The 19175-nt window shown below is 45.7% G+C and overlaps 1 protein-coding gene and 2 pseudogenes across 5 annotated transcripts in view; 1 reads left to right on the forward strand and 2 right to left on the reverse strand.

The window, feature by feature from the left end:
• The window catches only part of wu:fj29h11 (uncharacterized), a 68001-nt gene extending 67487 nt beyond the window's left edge, over window positions 1-514 (reverse strand). For 2 of the 5 annotated variants that reach the window (XM_027289305.1, XM_019271046.2), the window contains exon 1: window positions 158-509. The gene's annotated coding sequence lies outside the window, so the exon portion shown is untranslated. Of the gene's footprint in view, window positions 1-130 lie in introns of all 5 variants that reach the window. The other 3 variants (XM_027289307.1, XM_027289303.1, XM_027289304.1) reach the window with 3 other exon arrangements.
• Window positions 515-6428: 5914 nt separating this feature from the next.
• On the forward strand, window positions 6429-9014 carry LOC113747866 (uncharacterized; annotated as a pseudogene).
• A 3964-nt stretch (window positions 9015-12978) lies between these two features.
• On the reverse strand, window positions 12979-15735 carry LOC113747867 (uncharacterized; annotated as a pseudogene).
• Between the last annotated feature and the right edge of the window lie 3440 nt (window positions 15736-19175).

A 19175-nucleotide genomic window follows, 5' to 3' on the forward strand; every position in this document is an offset into this window, starting at 1 on the left:
AATGTAACTTCTCTGGCACGTGCAACCACAGTCCCGTACAAGTAACGTTACGCCAACTAAAGTTAACCTAAGTTATGTGCCAGCGTCACTTTAACAGCAATAACCAAACTCTGTGATATAAATAACTCACTATAACAGCAGGTTAGATACGGCTGACCTGTTATTGTGCCAGACAATTCCCTTTAGTTAGCTGCAGTTGTCGGCTGTGCGTCTTCGCCTTCTTTCGCCATCTTCAGTAAATTACCATGGCAATAGTGGGGCCGTTTACTTTAGCTAGCAGCTATCCTGGCTAACGTTAGCAAATAATACCAGATGTATTATGACATAGCTTTCAATTAATTGTGTTAGTCGATAAATAACGAGCATTAAAATGGCCGGGGTCACGGTATGGGTGGTTCGGAAGATTTACATTGTTGCAATTAAGTGCCATATGGCACGAAATTAAGAAGCGAAACTCAATAGATTTTTATATTGTTTGCCACGGCTAGCGGCTAGCAAGCTAACGTTATGGTGCATTCATGTTCCGCGAAAAAGATAGTAAATACGAAGCTCTCCTCTAGAAACACGTTCACGTGCAAAATCGCTCCTAATATCATTTACTTTAGTACGTACTTTATGTTCGTCATCACTCTCTGTTGGTATATGCTTCTTGAGAGTTAGTTGTTCTGTGTTGCCATCTATTTTGTGCGTGATTGTTTTAATAATAGTGCTAGAAATCTGCAATGTCCTTGATAAGGGATATTTTTCATTCAACCACTATCGCCCATTATAACTTATTGGCTTTAGTGTGAAACAACTGATCGGTTACACACAAACAGACAACTAAACAATCACGTTGACAGGCTTCAGAGCGGTCCTACTGAAGATAAATGTTTAGCTGACGTTGACTGGATGTTAGACGGACTTTCTTACTGTAGCGTGAACGCAGCCATGTGTCAAAACGTGATATCAATATTGGAGGTGCATCATAACATAATAATAATTCATAGAGACTAGTGTCAATTTCTCCCGTGCTTATATACATATACGTATACTTCATTGTGTCTTTGTAAACAGCATCAAAGCACTCCACTTCTGCTGCTGTTTTTACACTAAGTAGTAGCAGAAATTTACTGAAAGTTCTCAACATCTGATGGATGGATTGCCCTGAAATGTGGTACAGATATTCATGGTTCCCTGAAGATGAATCCCTCTGACACTTCCTCTAGTGCCACTATGAGTTTGACGTTTTTAGCCAAAAAACAAACAAAACAAAAACTGTTGTAGCCTTACTAAGAAAAATTCTATGGCATTCTCTTCATACTTTTAATGGTAATCACTGTTTAATCATCAACACTAAGTAATATTCTGTAGAAATCTAGAGGAGTAACAGGAGATCTACATATTATGACACATTTTGACATGAAAAATACTAAAATCTCTGTGTCTTACTCGTGTAATGAACCTGTAGGTGACCCCTGACCCCAATTTTGATATGCCAATCAGTCCCATCAGGCTCAGTTGTACATTAATGCTAATCATCAAATGTGGAAAAAATAAACAGAGCAGACATGATAACAGACACACAATCCTCAATTTCCATATATTTATATGTGTTGCCTATCTTATTTATATAGTACATTCATATTTATTCATTCAGTAACACTTCTTCTATACCCTGTATTTACTTGTCACCTTTGAACACAGTCATTTTTTTTTGTCATTTTTACAGTGTATAGCGCAATTATGATGTATATACTTAGATAGTACACATATACATATTTTGTTATATTTTATTGATATCACTCCAGTTTTACTTAAAAATTGTTTTATTGTATTCTTTTTCTTTAAGTTATTTTTTTATCTTCTATGTTCAGCGCTGTTATTGTAACTGGTGCTCTGACCTCTAGTGCTCGTCCAACACAATTCATTGTAACATGTATCATTGTAGCTGGAGCATTCCTGTGTCCTCTCCTCCCTGTCTTTATGCAGCTATGCTGCCACTTAGCAACTCTGACACCTTCTGGTGATGTGGTAATACAGCAGACCAAAGTACATCCATAACTGAGGCTGCTCAATAGATGGAAAATAAGATCATTACAATTTCACAATAACTATTGTACCCCAAGGTGCTGCAGCATTGAATTGTTTTAGTTATGAATATATCTTTTGGATATTCCTCAAAATACAGCTCCAGATGAATGTGCTTAAGAACAACAGATGCTGCAAAAATAAGGCTAGGAGATCCCAAACACCTTGATAACGGCATTTTCTCTCTGCCGTGATCAGGAAGAGGATTCCAGAACTGTTGTTGTTCAATCAACACACCGCTTCTGCCAAATATTACTTTCATAACATAAATATGCACTTTGTTTGTTTGTGTCATATTTTATTTTGGAGGGACAAGACGGCCATTTGTAATTTAACAATACAAGAAATGCAATTAATAAATATTTAGATTTTTTATTTTTTTAAAGGTCCAGTGTGTCAGATTTAGGGTGCCTCAATTTCAGAATATTACAGAAATGGAATAAAATTTTCTACTCTCTTTTCTTCTACTATGTTTTTATTGGTGTATAAAGACTTGAAAACAAATCATTATATTTTTTTTACTCTTTTATATCTACATTTCCTCTTCTATTGAGTGTGCAGTGTTGAATGATCATATTTCTAAAGTAGCCCAGGAAAGAAAAAACAAACATTGGCTCTAAACAGGGTCTTCTGTATTCTTCATGCATTTCACACCCATCGTCTCTCATCATAGAGCGGGTGAGACGAGACGGTTGCAATCAGCTACTACATCACTACATTCCATTAAATTCTACACAGTGGGCTTTTCATGTCATCACTAAGTAACTTACATTTGATGTAAGAACACTAACCTCATAGAGAAAAATACAAGGCAAAGTGAGTGAACCAATGGCTGCAATAGCAGCCAAGTAAAACTTGACGGTGGAAAAAGCAAACGGGTGGTCAAATATCGGTCTGTAATTGGCTAAAACCTCTGGATCCAGAGTGGGCCTTTTGAGAAGAGCTTTAATTACAGCTAATTTTAAGGACTGTAGTAAAAATACTGATAATAAAGACAGTCATAGCCTATAAAGAAGTGGTAACTACAGGTAAAATATCCTTGAGCAGCCTGGTAGGGATGGGGTCTGAAAGACAGGTTGAAGAAGTCCTTGAGCCGCCTATTACAGCGGCCTATTATATATCAGGTTTTACAGATGTTTCCAAACTCCAGCCTCTGACAGAAGCCAATTGAATCTAACAAAGAGATAAATGCAGTACTAAGGCTATTCTTATGAATGTCGACATAAATATTGAAATCACCTACAATGATTACTTTATCTGTTTAAATGACGAAGCCTGATGAAAACTCTGCAAATTCTGAATAAGCACCAGGAGCATTTAGTTTTTTAGTTAAAATCCTCTTCTGTTCATTTCATCTTTAAATAATGTAGGTAATAATAATAGTGTGGCGACCCGGAGTAATGGAGCTACGAAGCAACTGGTTTCGCTGGACTTTATTCCTCAGCTGGAATACAGGCTACTGTGGGCCGTAGCCGATGCCAAAACAATAAAACAAGCAAGCAAACAGGCATATAACGTTATCACATTAGCTCTCTCAGGGCTTTCTCCAAAACACACACACACCCCTGGGACACCATCTCTGATCTGTAAAATCTTTATTCTATTTGTGAAAATGCAATAAAGACACATTATACCTTTTTTTTTTAGGATGTAGACCACATTGGACAAGGTCCAGATCAAAAACCACTGTATCTAGACTTCTCAAATCGGGACTGGATTGATGTACAGACCCTGAAGATTCATAAAAACACAGTCTCAGATTTGTGAAACCTTTATTCTATTAGTGAAAAGGCAATAAAGACATTTCATCGTTTTTTCAGCATATAGACCTCATTAGATCAGGTCCAGATCAAAAAAACCACTGTACCTAGACTTCTCAAATTGGAACTGGATTAATCTACAGACCTTGGAAATTCATAAAAAATCAGTCTCTGATTTGTGAAACCTTTATTGAAAATAAAGGGACAAAAACAGGACATTTCCATTTTTTGAACATTTTTTCTTTCATGTCAAACCCTGTCACGCCATCTCATTTCGAATGGACATGAAAATGTCTTTTTCTCACTACAAAACAGTAAAAAAGTAAAAAGGTTATGTTTATCTCTTGAGAAACATTAAACACATCTTCATCGATTGTTCAATTGGGAAACATCCTATAAAAACCATGATTTGCACTTACCTTTCCTCCATCTGGCCATGGTCCACTTTTGCCACAGCTTCTGTCATCGTCACTTTGCAGACCTCTTCCGTAGCCTTTATTGTTGTACTTTTATAGGATGTTTCCCAATTGAACAATCAGTGAAGATGTGTTTAATGTTTCTTAAGATATAAACATAACCTTTTTTACTTTTGGCGAGACAGGGTTTGACATGAAAGAAAAGATGTTCAAAAAATGGAAATGTCCCTTTTTCGTCCCTTATTTTCAATAAAGGTTTCACAAATCAGAGACTGTGTTTTTATGAATCTTCAAGGTCTGTAGATTAATCCAGTCCAGATTTGAGAGGTCTAGGCACAGTGGTTCTGGATCTGGACCTGGTCCAAAGTGGCCCTGTGGTCAGCTCATCAGCCTGTGGTTCAGCATCAAATTGTGAAAGCTAACGGTAAAACACAGCAGTGTGTGGCTGTTTTAGTGATACATAGAAAATACAAGGGCCTGCGCTTGCTTAGGGCCACAACTGCTGGGGGTGGGGTGGAGGGGCACACATATGACTGATATTGCCCACTCCTCACTTTTTACGTGTGAAGTTGACTGGCTCATTTTGAGACACGGTTTGTCAAGTTCTTTTTCTAACTTCGCTCGGTGTTTCACTATGGGAATTGCTTCTGGCGAGACCATTACGTAAGCTCCAATGACACAACGTCTGTCTCTGACAGACAGGTCGACGTGTAGGGAAGGCCCCGCCCCCTCTATATACCACGGTCGACCACCCCCTCTGGGCCATTCTCGCTTTCTTCCTCAGCGGAATTACGAGAGCTCCCTCAGTTCATCTGGTTGTCAGGTTGGTTCCTAGCTTAACTGCTATCAAACGTCCCCTTAAGGGAAACGTTGCCTAGTGCGGCACCGACAGACTCTGGACTGTGCTGATGGTTATTTCAGTGGGATTGTGACCGCATTGTGGCGAGCTTCCCGGCGGGTCACCAGGTGCTCAACCACCGGGTGCCCTGCTAGCTTCGGGCTACGTTCACTCGAGCTCGGGCTAGGTGCTCACATTAGCTTGTGTGCCACCATCATTTGGAGCATAGTTAACTCGTAACGGCGAACTATTCTCCACACGACAGGTTATAGTTAGGCTCACACCAACTATATACCCCAATAAAAATTTTAAACTAGGTTCACACCTAGTACCACATTTCTCCCCCGACTGGCATGTCTGTCCCCGCAGCCCCCCGTCATAGGAGCCGGCCAGACGGAGTGGAAGGGCTCTTCCCACCGTTGCCCCACGTCATGTGGAGCAATGATTTCGGGCAGAGACCCCCACGCTATGTGTATCGTGTGCATGGGAGCTAAGCACGCTCAGGCGGCGCTAGCGGACCCACAGGTTTGCGCACATTGCTGCACCATGCCGATGAAGGTCCTGGAGAGGAGATTGAGAGTGGCTGTGACAGGTACTGACGGCAGGGACCCGTCCCTCGTCGCTTCAGATACCGCTCAGGAGATCCACACTGCCCATCAGCCGCAAGCCCCGAGGGACTGGGTGGACTTGATGGAGGAGGTTGTTAGAAGATGTCTTCAGAGGGGAGGGAGACGACGATGCAGACGGTGAGACCGGTTCTGACATCCTTGAATTGGATGACATGGAGGAAGGAGAGGAGGACTCTACCTTCCCCACGCAATCCAGACCCCCTAGCTCAATCGAAGCAGCCGCTCCGGTGGATAACAACCTGTAAAAGGTTTGCAAACGAGCCGCGGCTAAACTGAATATTCCCTGGCCGGCGGCTCAGGACACGGAGGGGACGACGAGGGACCTTTACGACGGTAAAAGGCTCCCTCCGACCCGCCCTCCGGCCAAGCAGCTGCTCCCAGCGGTCCCGGCCTGCATGACCGAGATGAGTCCGTTTTGGTCGAGCCCGTTCAAGAGCAAGGTAACCACACAGGGCTACTCCAAGCTAGAAGTGCATGGCATGGCGGAGCTGGGGCTGGCCAAACCCCCGGCTGTGGAGCCTTCACTGGCCTACCACCTCCATACTCCATTCGAGCCGCCGATCCATCTCAGTGTCTTCGCACATCTCCCTGCCCAGTAAAACGGAGCGTACAGCAGCAGGTGTCTATCAGTGTATGTACAAAATGCTGTGCATCGGTCTGCTCACTAAACGCCGTCACACTGTTGTCAGCTTATCAAGCGGAGATTTTGGAGGAGATGGGCAGCCAGTTGGATCCGGGGGTCCCGAACCCGGCGCTGTGGGACGAAATCTGTGTGGTGAACGACCTCCATCCTCCGCGCTCCCCCGCAGAGCTATGCAGGGCTGTGGGCGCGTCATGGGCCGGGCAGTCGCAGGACAAAGAGCTCTGTTGCTCTCCTGTCAGGGCTGGGTGGCAACAAAACGCGGAGGTCATGGACCCGCATACGACCCCACCAAAGGTCTTTTTTGGCCCAGCTCGGGAGAAAATGCGTGAAACCAGCACACAGAGAAAGCAGAGGGTGAGGCATTCGAGCTGTGTTTGCCTCAAAAGCAGATCCCGCGGCCCCCCCCCCGCACCGGATCCGGGAGGAAACAGGGGGGCGCGAGACCGGCTCCCAGACCGGGTGCCGGTCACGGCGACCATCAGCCAAGGCGGGCAATAACAAGCCCTGGGCAAGCATCTTTCGCTGCAGTGGCGGCGAAACGCCACTCTCCCCCAACCCCGAGGGATGGGAAGAAGTGGTCTGCCTAACGCAGCCATGCCCCTCACTCCTGTTCCTCCTCCGGCAAAGAGGAGAAGAGAGGAGTTCAGAGCAGCGGCTCTGGTTCGGGTTTCTGGAGCCAGCAGCCACGGTCCCTCCCCGCTAGTTTCAGAAAGGCAGGGAGAGAACTGACTGTCATGTTCGAACAAGTGTCACCAACACCTGTTGTTCACTACAGCCAAGAGCTGTCCCCCTGGGTGTCACAAACACTCATTTTCATGTTCCCATGTTCAAAGAAATAAAGGTGACAGCCCCGCAGCCAGGCTAAGAGCCGAAGGTGGGGTGTCCTACACAAAAAAGCTGCACGGGTGTTACAGGACGAAATCGATTCTCTTTTAATCAAAAGGCGATCAAGTGGTCCCCATCGAAGGAGAGTCAGCGGGGTTTTACTCCCGTTACTTCCTCATTCCAAAGAAAGGGGGACCTGCGTCCCATTCTGGATCTGCGTGTGTTAAACAGCACTGAGAAATACAACGTTCAGAATGTTAACAATAAAAGTGTTGTGTCAGTCTATCCGTCCCGGCGACTGGTTTGCAACAATCGATCTGGCAGATACATATTTTCACATTGAGATTTTTTCCGGCACACAGGAAATTCCTCTAGGTTTGCGCGGGGCATAGCCACAATACCGAGTGCGCCCGTTTGGTCCTCGCTGGCTCCACGGGTTTACAGCAAATGTGTGAAGCAGCACTGTCTCCGTTAAGGAGCAGAGGTATCAGAATATTTTCGTACATAGACGATTATCTGATATGCTCTCATTCACAGGAGCAGGCACTCAGGGATGTGGAGACTGGACGTCTCACCTCAGCGGCCTGGATTTCAGAATAAACTGGACAAACAAAAGCCGGGTGCTTCCCGCACAATGCATCTCCTATCTGGGTGTCAGTATAGACTCCCTCAGATATCATGCCATGCTATCGGAGGAGAGGCTACAGTCGTTCATTCAGTGTCTGGCCCGGTTATACAACGGGGACAGCGGTGCAGTTCAGACTGTGTCTACGGCTGCTGGGGCTAATGACATCTGTCATTTCAGTAGTGAGGTTGGGCCTCCTGCTGATGAGGGATGTGCAAAGATGGGTGGCATTGTTAAGACTGTGTCCCCGCCGTCACCTCTCTCGCTCGGTGACAGTTTCACCAGACTGCACGGCAGAGAGAGAAATCCAGCGATTTTCTCTCAGGGTGTCAGCCTGGGGACGGTGGCGTCAAGGGCTGTCATAACAACGGACGCGTCCATGACAGGTTGTTGGGGAGCGACATTCAAGGGCAGAGCAGTGAATGGCACCTGGTCAGCGGAGCTGGCTCAGGCGCATATAAACTACCTCGAGTTGATGGCAGTGTTTTTGGCCTTGAAACATTTTCTCCCTCACCTGAGAGGGCAGCATGTGCTGGTGAAATCCGACAACTCCACGGTGGTGGCATACGTGAACCGTCAGGGAGGCACGTGCTCTTCACGGCTTCACAAACTGGCACAGAAAATAATTCTGTGGAGCGTCTCTCTCTCGGCTCGGGTCGCTGCAGGGGAGCACGTAGCGGGAGGCTGAACAGGGGTGCAGACTCATGTCAAGAGGAAACCCTCTTTTCGGGGAATGGAAACTCCATCCCCAGGTGGTGAGCCAGCGGTGGCAGAGATACGGCGCCGGGCTGCCGTAGATCTGTTCGCCTTGGCGAGAAAACGCGCATTGTCAGCTGTATTTCTCATTAACGGAGGAGGATGGCGCCGTAGGTTGTGGATGCGTTGGCGCACCCATGGCCAAACGTCTTGCTGTACGCATTTCCTCTCTCAGTCTGATCTCCCCCACACCTGACCAGAGTGAGAGCTCAGGGCCTGTCGCGGATTTTGATATCCCCACGGTGGCCGTCAAAACACTGGATAGCGAGATAGTTCAGTTACTATCAGGCCAACCTTGGCCCCTGCCGCTGCGCAGGGACCTCTTGTCAGGCAGGGGTGGATATTTACCCCCCCATCCAGAGCAGGTGGCTCTCTGGGCCTGGCCCGTTAGAGTTAAATTTGGGGCCGAACAGACAGACAAATGGGAAACCACAGGCACACTGTGGGTCTGAAACGTACACTACGGGTCCACACTTTATTTTATCATGAGGTTGGCTCGTAGAGCGGCAAACATTGTCCTTGTCACGTAACAGGTCAACGCTTCTTCAAAGTGCAGCTGTCGAGAGCTGAGGGGAATGTGGTAAAACATCAAGCAGAGCAGTCACCAATTGTGGTCTGGTTTAGTGTTGGTTTCTGGTACCACACAGTGATCCCCCGGCAATGTGGAGGACCTTCAGTAAGAAAAACCCCCCCCTAAAAACAATTATAAAACGTACTCCAATGTGTGTCGTTCACTTTGATTTAATTCAACACAGAGTACATAAAGCGGTTAAGATTGAACTTCAGCAGACAACGGTAATACATACAAGGAGCTCTACAAGAGTAGTTACACAGAGAATACCAAGTGTACAAGATATTTATTCGAATACATCCGCATTCATTTTCCCTACCATCAGACATTTTCCATCTACAATCATTTACAATAGAACAATAAACGTTATCTATTATACTATGTTTTGTTAATAAATATAGTATAGGGTGTGTCCAGCAGTCCGGTGGGACATTTTCCCAGGCTTGTCAATGACACATAGTTTTATGAAACGTTTAGCTTCTAAATCCAATGCTAGTGAGCTTAAGCTGTTCATGTATGTTAACAATGCCCAGTATACACAGTGAGAGGGGATCGCTTCATATGTCAAGTATAGCTACATATACAGTCGTGAACCAGAAAACGTAGCTTAGCAACAGTTCATCCCATCAAGTTGTGACATACAAACCCTATTTGGTTTAAGAGTGTATTTTTGATGACCACACGGCACCTACAGCCTGATGCCAAACATCTTTTGCGAATTCTGAATTTTTGAACAGTGACTATGTAAAAAATAGTGAAAGAATACAAAAAGCTGAAAGAAACGTGAGAAAGTCTCAATGTTTGTAAATAATTGAGTTTCAGTGGAATGAGTTTGAATCGGTTTTCTAGTACACTTCATTTGTAACTAAAGCTTCAAGAAAGTTGAGGTTTGTTTTAAAACCCCCCCCCCCCCCCCCCCACCGGTTTGTTGGGAGTGTGGTTGTGGGGTTGTGTGTGTTTGTGGTGTTTGGGTTGGTTTTGGTTGGGGGGTGGTGTTTGGTGGTGTTGTGTTTTGGGTGGTTGGGGGTGGTGGTGTGGTTGTGGGGGTTGGTTTTTGGGTTGGGTTTTTAGGGGGTGTTGGTTGGTTTGTTGTGTTGGTGGTGGTTTGGTGGTGGTGGTGTGTTGTTGTTTGTTGGGGGGGTTGTTTGGTTTGTTGGTTTGTTTGTTGTGTTAACCAACAAACAACACGAAACATCCACAAACCAACAAAAACCAAACAAAAACAAAAACACCCCAACAACAAAAAAAACACCACCACAAACCAACCACAAACAACCAAACCCCCAAAAAAAAAAAAACACAAAAACAAAACAACTACCAAACGACAAGAAAACACAACACACAACAACAAGAAACCACAACCAAAACAACACAACAAGCAAAACAAACCAAACCCAAAAAACACCACACCCAAACACACAACACGAACCCCAACAAAAACCAACCACAAAAAAAAAAAAAAAAAAAAAAAAGAAAAAAAAAAAAAAAAAAAAAAAACAGAAAAAAAAAAAAAAAAAAAAAAAAAAAAAAAAACACACCCCCCCCCCCCCCCCCAACAAAACACACCACCCCCCAAAAAAAAAAAAAAAAAATTTTTTTTGGTGTTGTTTGTGGTTGTTTTTTGGTTTGGTTGGTGGGGTGTTTTTTTGGGTTGGTGTTGGGTGGGGTTGTGGGGTGGGGGTTTTGTTGGGGGGGGTTTTGTTTGTTTGTTTGTAGGTTAACAAAAAAAAAAAAAAAAAAAAAAAAAAAAAAAAAAAAAAAAAAAAAAAAAAAAAAAAAAAAAAAAAAGAAAAAAAAAAAAAAAAAAAACAAAAAAAAAAAAAAAAAAAAAAAAAAAAAAAAAAAAAAAAAAAATTTGTGGTTTGTTTTTTGTGTGGGTGTGTGTTGGGTGTGTTGTGGGGTGTTGTTTTAAAAAAAAAAAAAAAAAAAAAAAAAAAAAAAAAAAAAATTTGTGTGTTGTGTGGGTGTTGTTGTTTTTGGGTTTGGTTGTTTGGGGTTTGTTTTTTGGTTTGTGTGAAAAAAAAAAAAAAAAAAAAAGGGTGGTTGTTTTGGTGTTTTGTTGTTTTGGTGGTGTTGTTTTTTGGGGTGGTTGGTGTGAAGAGTGAAGGTCAAAATACCTCAACTTACCCACACCACCCCCCCGAGAAAGTTCCAATCCACCACACCATCCACCCATACCCCCATCCCCCCACTTAAAACACATCAGTATTGAGCTGAATGTATGAATAAGTAGATACGTGTTGATAATACATGAAACACAGAAATATGTACATTTGGCACATTCTGTCAATGAGGAAATATTCCTGGAAAACCTGGAATATTTTGAGTGAAAGGTACAAATGAGAAAACCTTGATCCCTAATTGAACTGAAGATTTTGAAATTTGAATGATGCTTCTACTCAATGTGAAGAGTTAACTCATGCTTTCAGCATTCACACCTAATATATATATTTATAAACCGGACAGTATCACTGTACTGAGTGTTACCTTGTGAGGAGTCTTTCTCGTGTGCTTTACAGTGCTGTATGTTACTTCCTCTTCAGGCTGTGATGAAGGAGCAAACCAAATGTCAGAGGAGTGAAAAGTGTCTTTCATTTTCTACCATCATACATTTTCATCCATACATCATTTACAATAGAACAATAAAAGTTATTCATATTATTACTGTTTGTTGAAATAGTCAATAGGAAAAATGATTGACTTTTAAAAGGATAAAAAAAAAGTTTCAGTTGGATAATTCACTAAACTAAATATATTTGTGAAAGCAGACATGCTCAGTTAGATTTCTGTCTGTTTGGTTACTAAATTCTCATAATAAATATACGCAGTGATATTACTTATTAAGGTGCATTTTATCTAACACAAATATGTAAGTGGCACAGTATAATCAACAGCTAAATTATTACAGTATTGTAGAAACCTGGGCCGGCCCTAAAGGCACTTCACCTGCTGACATGTTGACAGCCAAATGAAGATAATAAGCAGAGGTCGTTGATCAATAAGAGTGAGGACAAATATCAAAACATGGTGGCTTATTCAACACAGGACAATTTAACATACATAATATTTTCATGAGGGAGGGGCTTTGAGGCTTCCCTTTATTTGACTTCAAATTTGTTACACTTATGTTATAATCCAAGATTTCAGCACTGAGGAACAATCAGGCTACATTCATGATTTTATTGAGAATCATTCTAAAGTTTCAGGATGTGCCGTAACCATAGTACTCACAGTGCCAGAGAGGGAGAAACGCTGTGCTGCTGCCAAGAAGAGCCGCAGAATGAAGAAGTTTTTGTCAGACAGGTTGACGTGTAGGGAAGGCCCCGCCCCCTCTAATACCATGGTCAACCGCCCAGTCCGGGCCATTCTTATCGGTTTCTTCCTCTACAATGCAAGGAGGGAATTGTTTGGTGAAACACCCACTCTGTTTACAAAGAACCAGGGATTACGTTAAGTAACCCAACGTTCTTTTTCTAACTTCGCTCGGTGTTTCACTATAGTAGATATAGATCACTCCCGGTATGCATAATCTCCCGAAGTCATCTGGCTCCTGACTGGAATGACATCAACCAGTTTCTGAAGCACCAGACTCGAGCACTGCGTGAGCTAGGGATGGACCTGAGACATCCAGCCTATAGAATCTCACGAAAGTGTGCGGAGAAGCCCAACTCGCCGCCGCACAAATGTCCTCCACCCTAACTCCTTTAAACAATATGTCTGGCCTCACATCACTCCTCAAACACTCGCCACTTATAACTGTATAATGAGCGAGTGGATGAAGCCCTCGCACACTGAAATGCGATCACGTTCTGAGGCAATCCAGCAGTGTCCCGCCAGGCCCCAAATTAACCTCTAACGGGCCAGGCCCAGAGAGCCACCTGCTCTGGATGGGGGTGGTAAATATCCACCCCTGCCTGAGACAAGAGGTCCCTGCGCAGCGGCAGGGGCCAAGGTTGGCCTGATAGTAACTGAACTATCTCCGCTATCCAGTGTTTGGACGGCCACCGTGGGGATATCAAAATCAGCGACAGGCCCTGAGCTCTCACTCTGGTCAGTGTGGGTGGGAGATCAGACGAGGGAGGAAATGCGTACAGCAAGACGTTTGGCATGGGTGCGCCAACGCATCCACACCTAACGGCGCATCCTCCTCCGTTAATGAGAAATACACGACAATGCGCGTTTTCTCGCAAGGCGAACAGTCTACGGCAGCCCGGCCGTATCTCTGCCACAGCTGGCTCACCAACCTGGGATGGAGTTTCCATTCCCCGAAAAAAGAGGTTTCCTTTGACATGAGATCTGCACCCGTTCAGCACTCCCGCTACGTGCGTCCCCTGCAGCGACCCGAGCCGAGAGACGCTCACAGAATTATTTTCGTGCCAGTTTGTGAAGCCGAAGAGCAGTGCCCTCCTGACGGTTCACGTATGCCACCCACCGTGGAGTTGTCGGATTTCACAGCCACATGCTGCCCTCTCAGGTGAGGGAGAAAATGTTTCAAGGCCAGAAACACTGCCATCAAACTCGAGATAGTTATATGCGCCTGAGCCAGCTCCGCTGACCAGGTGCCATTCACTGCTCTGCCCTGAATGTCGCTCCCCAACCTGTCATGGACGCGTCCGTTGTTATGACAGCCCTTGACGCCACGTCCCCAGGCTGACACCCTGAGAGAAATTCGTGGATTTCTCTCTCTGCCGTGCACGTCTGGTGAAACGTACGTCAACGAGCGAGAGAGGTGACGGCGGGGGACACAGTCTTAACAATGCCACCCATCTTTGCCACTCCCTCCTCCGCAGGGGAGGCCCAACCTCACTACTGAAATGACAGATGTCATTAGCCCCAGCAGCCGTAGACACAGTCTGAACTGCACCGCTGTCCCCGGTTGAAACCGGGCCAGACACTGAATGAACGACTGTAGCCCTCTCCCGATAGCATGGCATGATATCTGATGGGGAGTCTATACGACACCCAGATAGGAGATGCATTGTGCGGGAAAGCACCCGGCTTTTTGGCCACAGTTTATTCTGAAATCCAGGCCGCTGAGGTGAGACGTCACAGTCTCCACATCCCTGAGTGCTGCTCCCTGTGAATGAGAGCATATCAGATAATCGTCTATGTACGAAAATATTCTGATACCTCGCCTCCTTACGGAGACAGTGCTGCTTCCACAATTTGCGTGTAACCCGTGGGAGCCAGCGAGAGACCCAACGGGCGCACTCGGTATTTGTAGGCTATGCCCCGCCGCAACCTAGAGAATTTCCTGTGTGCCTGGAAAAAATCTCAATGTGAAAATATGTATCTGCAGTCGATTGTTGCAAACCAGTCGCCGGGACGGATAGACTGACACAACACGTTTATTGTTAACATTCTGAACGTGTATTCTCAGATGACTGTTTAAACACACGCAGATCCAGAATGGGACGCAGTGATCCCCCTTTCTTTGGAATGAGGACGATAGTAACGGGAGTAAAACCCCTGCTGACTCTCCTCGATGGGGACCACTCTGATCGCTCTTTTGATTAAAAGAGAATCGATTTCGTCCTGTAACACCCGTGCAGCTTTTTTGTGTAGGACACCCCACCTTCGGCTCTTAGCCTGGCTGCGGGGCTGTCACCTTTATTTCTTTGAACATGGGAACATGAATGAGTGTTTGGTGACACCCAGGGGGACAGCTCTTGGCTGTGTGAACAACAGGTGCTTGGTGACACTTGTCGAACATGACAGTCAGTCTCTCTCCCTGCCTTTCTGACTACGGGGAGGGACCGTGGCTGCTGGCTCCAGAAACCCGAACCAAGCCGCTGCTCTGAACTCCTCTCTTCTCCTCTTTGCCGGAGGAGGAACAGGAGGATGAGGGGCATGGCTGCCGTTAGGCAGACCACTTCTTCCCATCCCTCTGGGGTTGGGGAGAGTGGCGTTTCGCCGCCACTGCAGCGAAAGAGTGCTTGCCCCAGGGCTTTTTATTGCCCGCTCTTGGCTGATGGTCGCCGTGACCGGCACCCGTCTGGGAGCCGGTCTCGCGCCCCCCTGTCTTCCTCCGGATCCGGTGCGGGGTGGGGGCCGCGGGATCTGCTTTTGAGGCAAACACAGCTCGAATGCCTCACCCTCCTGCTTTCTCTGTGTGCTGGTTTCAACGCCTTTTCTCCGAGCTGGGCCAAAAAGACCTTTGGTGGGGTCTGATGCGGCGTCCATGACTCCGCGGTTTGTGTGCCACCCGCCCTGACAGGGAGAGCAACAGAGCTCTTTGTCCTGCGACTGCCAGGCCCATGACGCGCCCACAGCCCTGCATAGCTCTGCGGGAGGAGCGCAGGAGGAGTCGTTCACACCACAGATTTCGTTCCCACAGCGCCGGGTTCGGGACACCCCGGATCCACTGGCTGCCCATCTCCTCAAAATCTCCGCTTGATAAGCTGACAACAGTGTGACGGCGTTTAGTGAGCAGACCGACTGCACAGCATATTTGTACATACACTGATAGACACCTGCTGCTGTACGCTCCGTTTACTGGGCAGGGAGATGTGCGAAGACACTGAGATGGTATCGCGGCTCGAATGGAGGGTAGGCCAGTGAAGGCTCCACAGCCGGGGTTTGGCCAGCCCCAGCTCCGCCATGCCATGCACTTCTAGCTTGGAGTAGCCCTGTGTGGTTACCTTGCTCTTAACGGGTCGACCAAAACGGACTCATCTCGGTCATGCAGAGCCGGGAACCCGCTGGGAGCAGGCTGCTTGGCCGGAGGGCGGGTCGGAGGGGAGCCTTTTACCGTCGTAAAGTCCCCGTCGGCCCCTCCGTAGTCCTGAGCCGCCGGCCAGGGAATATTCCAGTTTAGCCGCGCTCGTTTGCCAAACCCTTTACAGGTGTTATCCAACGGAGCGGCTGCTTCGATTGAGCTAGGGGGTCTTGGAATTGCGTGGGGAAGGTAGAGTCTCCTCTCCTTCCTCCATGTCATCCAATTCAGGATGTGAACAGAACCGGTCTCACCGTCTGCATCGTCGTCTCCCTCCCCTCTGAAGACATCTTCTAACAACCTCCTCATCAAGTCCACCAGTCCCTCGCTGGGCTTGCGGCTGATGGGAGTGTGTGGATCTCTGAGCGGTATCTGAAGCGACGAGGGACGGGTCCTGCCGTCAGTACCTGTCACAGCCAACTCTCAATCTCCTCTCCAGGACTTCATCGGCATGTGCAGCAATGTGCGCAACCTGTGGGTCCGCTAGCGCCGCCCTGAGCGTGCTTAGCTCCATGCACACGATACACATAGCGTGGGGGTCTCTGCCCGAAATCATTGCTCCACATGACGTGGGGCAACGGTGGGAAGAGCCCTTCCACTCCGTCTGGCCGGCTTCCTATGACGGGGGCTGCGGGGACAGACATGCCAGTCGGGGGAGAAATGTGGTACTCAGGTGTGAACCTAGTTCAAATTTTATTGGGGTATTAGTTGGTGTGAGCCTAACTATAACCTGTCGTGTGGGAGAATAGTTCGCCGTTACGAGTTAACTATGCTCCAATGATGGTGGCACACAAGCTATGTGACACCTAGCCCGGAGCTCGAGTGAACGTAGCCCGAAGCCTAGCAGGGCACCCGGTGGTTGAGCACACTGGTGACCCGCCGGGAAGCTCGCCACAATGCGGGTCAACAATCCCACTGAAATAACCATCAGCACAGTCCCAGAGTCTGTCGGTGCCGCCACTAGGCAACGTTTCCCTTAAGGGGACGTTGATAGCAGTTAAGCTAGGAACCAACCTGACAAACCAGATGAACTGAGGGAGCTCTGTAAATTCCGCTGGAAGAAAGCGAGGGAATGGCCCAGAGGGGTGGTCGACCGTGGTATATAGAGGGGGCGGGGCCTTCCCTACACGTCGACTGTCTGTCAGAGACAGACGGTGTGTCATGGAGCTTACGTATGGTCTCGCAGCAGAGAAGCAATTCGAACATCCAGTGAACCCGAGCGAGTTGAAAAAGAAAACTTGACAAACCGTTTGTCTCAAATGAGCCAGTCAACTTCACACGTAAAAAGTGAGGAGTGGGCAATATCATGTCATATGTGTCCCTCCACCACCACCCCCAGCAGTTGTGGCCTCAGCAAGGCAGCCACTTGTATTTCTATGTATCACTAAAACAGCCACACACTGCTGTGTTTTACCGTTAGCTTTCACAATTTGATGCTGAAACTTGCTAGTAAACCACAGCTATGAGCTGGACCACAGGGCCACTTTGGACCAGGTCCAGATCCAGAACCACTGTGCCTTAGACCTCTTCAAATCTGGACTGGATTAAATCACAGACCTTGAAGATTCATAAAAAACACAGTCTCTGATTTGTGAAACACTTTATTGAAAATAGGGACGAAAAAGGGACATTTCCTTTTTTGAACATCTTTTCTTCTTCTGTCAAACCCTGTCTCGCCAAAAGTAAAAAAGTTATGTTTATTCTTAAGAAACATTAAACCATCTCACTGATTGTTCAATTGGGAAAAATCCTATAAAGTACAACAAAAAGGCTCGGAAGAGGTCTGCAAAGTGACGATGACAGAAGCTGTGGCAAAAGTGGACCATGGCCCGATGGAGGAAAGGTAGTGCAAATCATGTTTTATAGGATGTTCCCCTTGAACAATCGATGAAGAGTGTTTTAATGTTTCTCAAGAGATAAACATAACCTTTTTACTTTTTACTGTTTTGTAGTGAGAAAAAGACATTTTTCATGTCCATTCGAAATGAGATGGCGTGACAGGTTTGACATGAAAAGAAAAAATGTTCAAAAAATGGAAATGTCCTGTTTTTGTCCCCTTTATTTCAATAAAGGTTTCTCACAAATCAGGGACTGATTTTTTATGAATTTCCAGGTCTGCTAGATTAATCCCGTTCCAATTTGAGAGTCTAGGTTACAGTGGTTTTTTTGATCTGGACCTGATCTAATGAAGGTCTAATGCTGAAAAAACGATTTTGAAATGTCTTTATTGCCTTTTCACTATAGAATAAGGTTTCACAACTGGAGACTGTGTTTTTATGAATCTTCAGGGTCTGTACATCATCCAGTCCCGATGAGAAGTCTAGTACAGTGGTTTTTGATCTGGCCCTTGTCCAATGTGGTCTACATGCTAAAAAAAAAAGGTTTATAATGTGTCTTTATTTGCATTTTCAACAATAGACAAGATTTTACAGATCAGAGATGGTGTTCCCAGGGGGGGGTTTGTGTTTTGAGAAAGCCCTGAGAGAGCTAATGTGATATAACGTTATATTGCCTGTTTGCTTGCTTGTTTTATTGTTTTGGCATCGGCTACGGCCCACAGTAGCCTGTATTCCAGCTGAGGAATAAAGTCCAGCGAAACCAGTTGCTTCGTTGCTCCCTTACTCCGGGTCGCACACTTTATTATTACCTACATTATTTAAAGATGAAATGAACAGAAGAGGATTTTAACTAAAAAACTAAATGCTCCTGGTGCTTATTCAGAATTTGCAGAGTTTTCATCAGGCTTCGTCATTTAAACAGATAAAGTAATCATTGTAGGTGATTTCAATATTTATGTCGACATTCATAAGAATAGCCTTAGTACTGCATTTATCTCTTTGTTAGATTCAATTGGCTTCTGTCAGAGGCTGGAGTTTGGAAACATCTGTAAAACCTGATATATAATAGGCCGCTGTAATAGGCGGCTCAAGGACTTCTTCAACCTGTCTTTCAGACCCCATCCCTACCAGGCTGCTCAAGGATATTTTACCTGTAGTTACCACTTCTTTATAGGCTATGACTGTCTTTATTATCAGTATTTTTACTACAGTCCTTAAAATTAGCTGTAATTAAAGCTCTTCTCAAAAGGCCCACTCTGGATCCAGAGGTTTTAGCCAATTACAGACCGATATTTGACCACCCGTTTGCTTTTTCCACCGTCAAGTTTTACTTGGCTGCTATTGCAGCCATTGGTTCACTCACTTTGCCTTGTATTTTTCTCTATGAGGTTAGTGTTCTTACATCAAATGTAAGTTACTTAGTGATGACATGAAAAGCCCACTGTGTAGAATTTAATGGAATGTAGTGATGTAGTAGCTGATTGCAACC

Source organism: Larimichthys crocea, chromosome XVI (assembly GCF_000972845.2).
Source record: "Larimichthys crocea isolate SSNF chromosome XVI, L_crocea_2.0, whole genome shotgun sequence".
Classification (NCBI taxonomy): Eukaryota; Metazoa; Chordata; class Actinopteri; family Sciaenidae; genus Larimichthys; species Larimichthys crocea.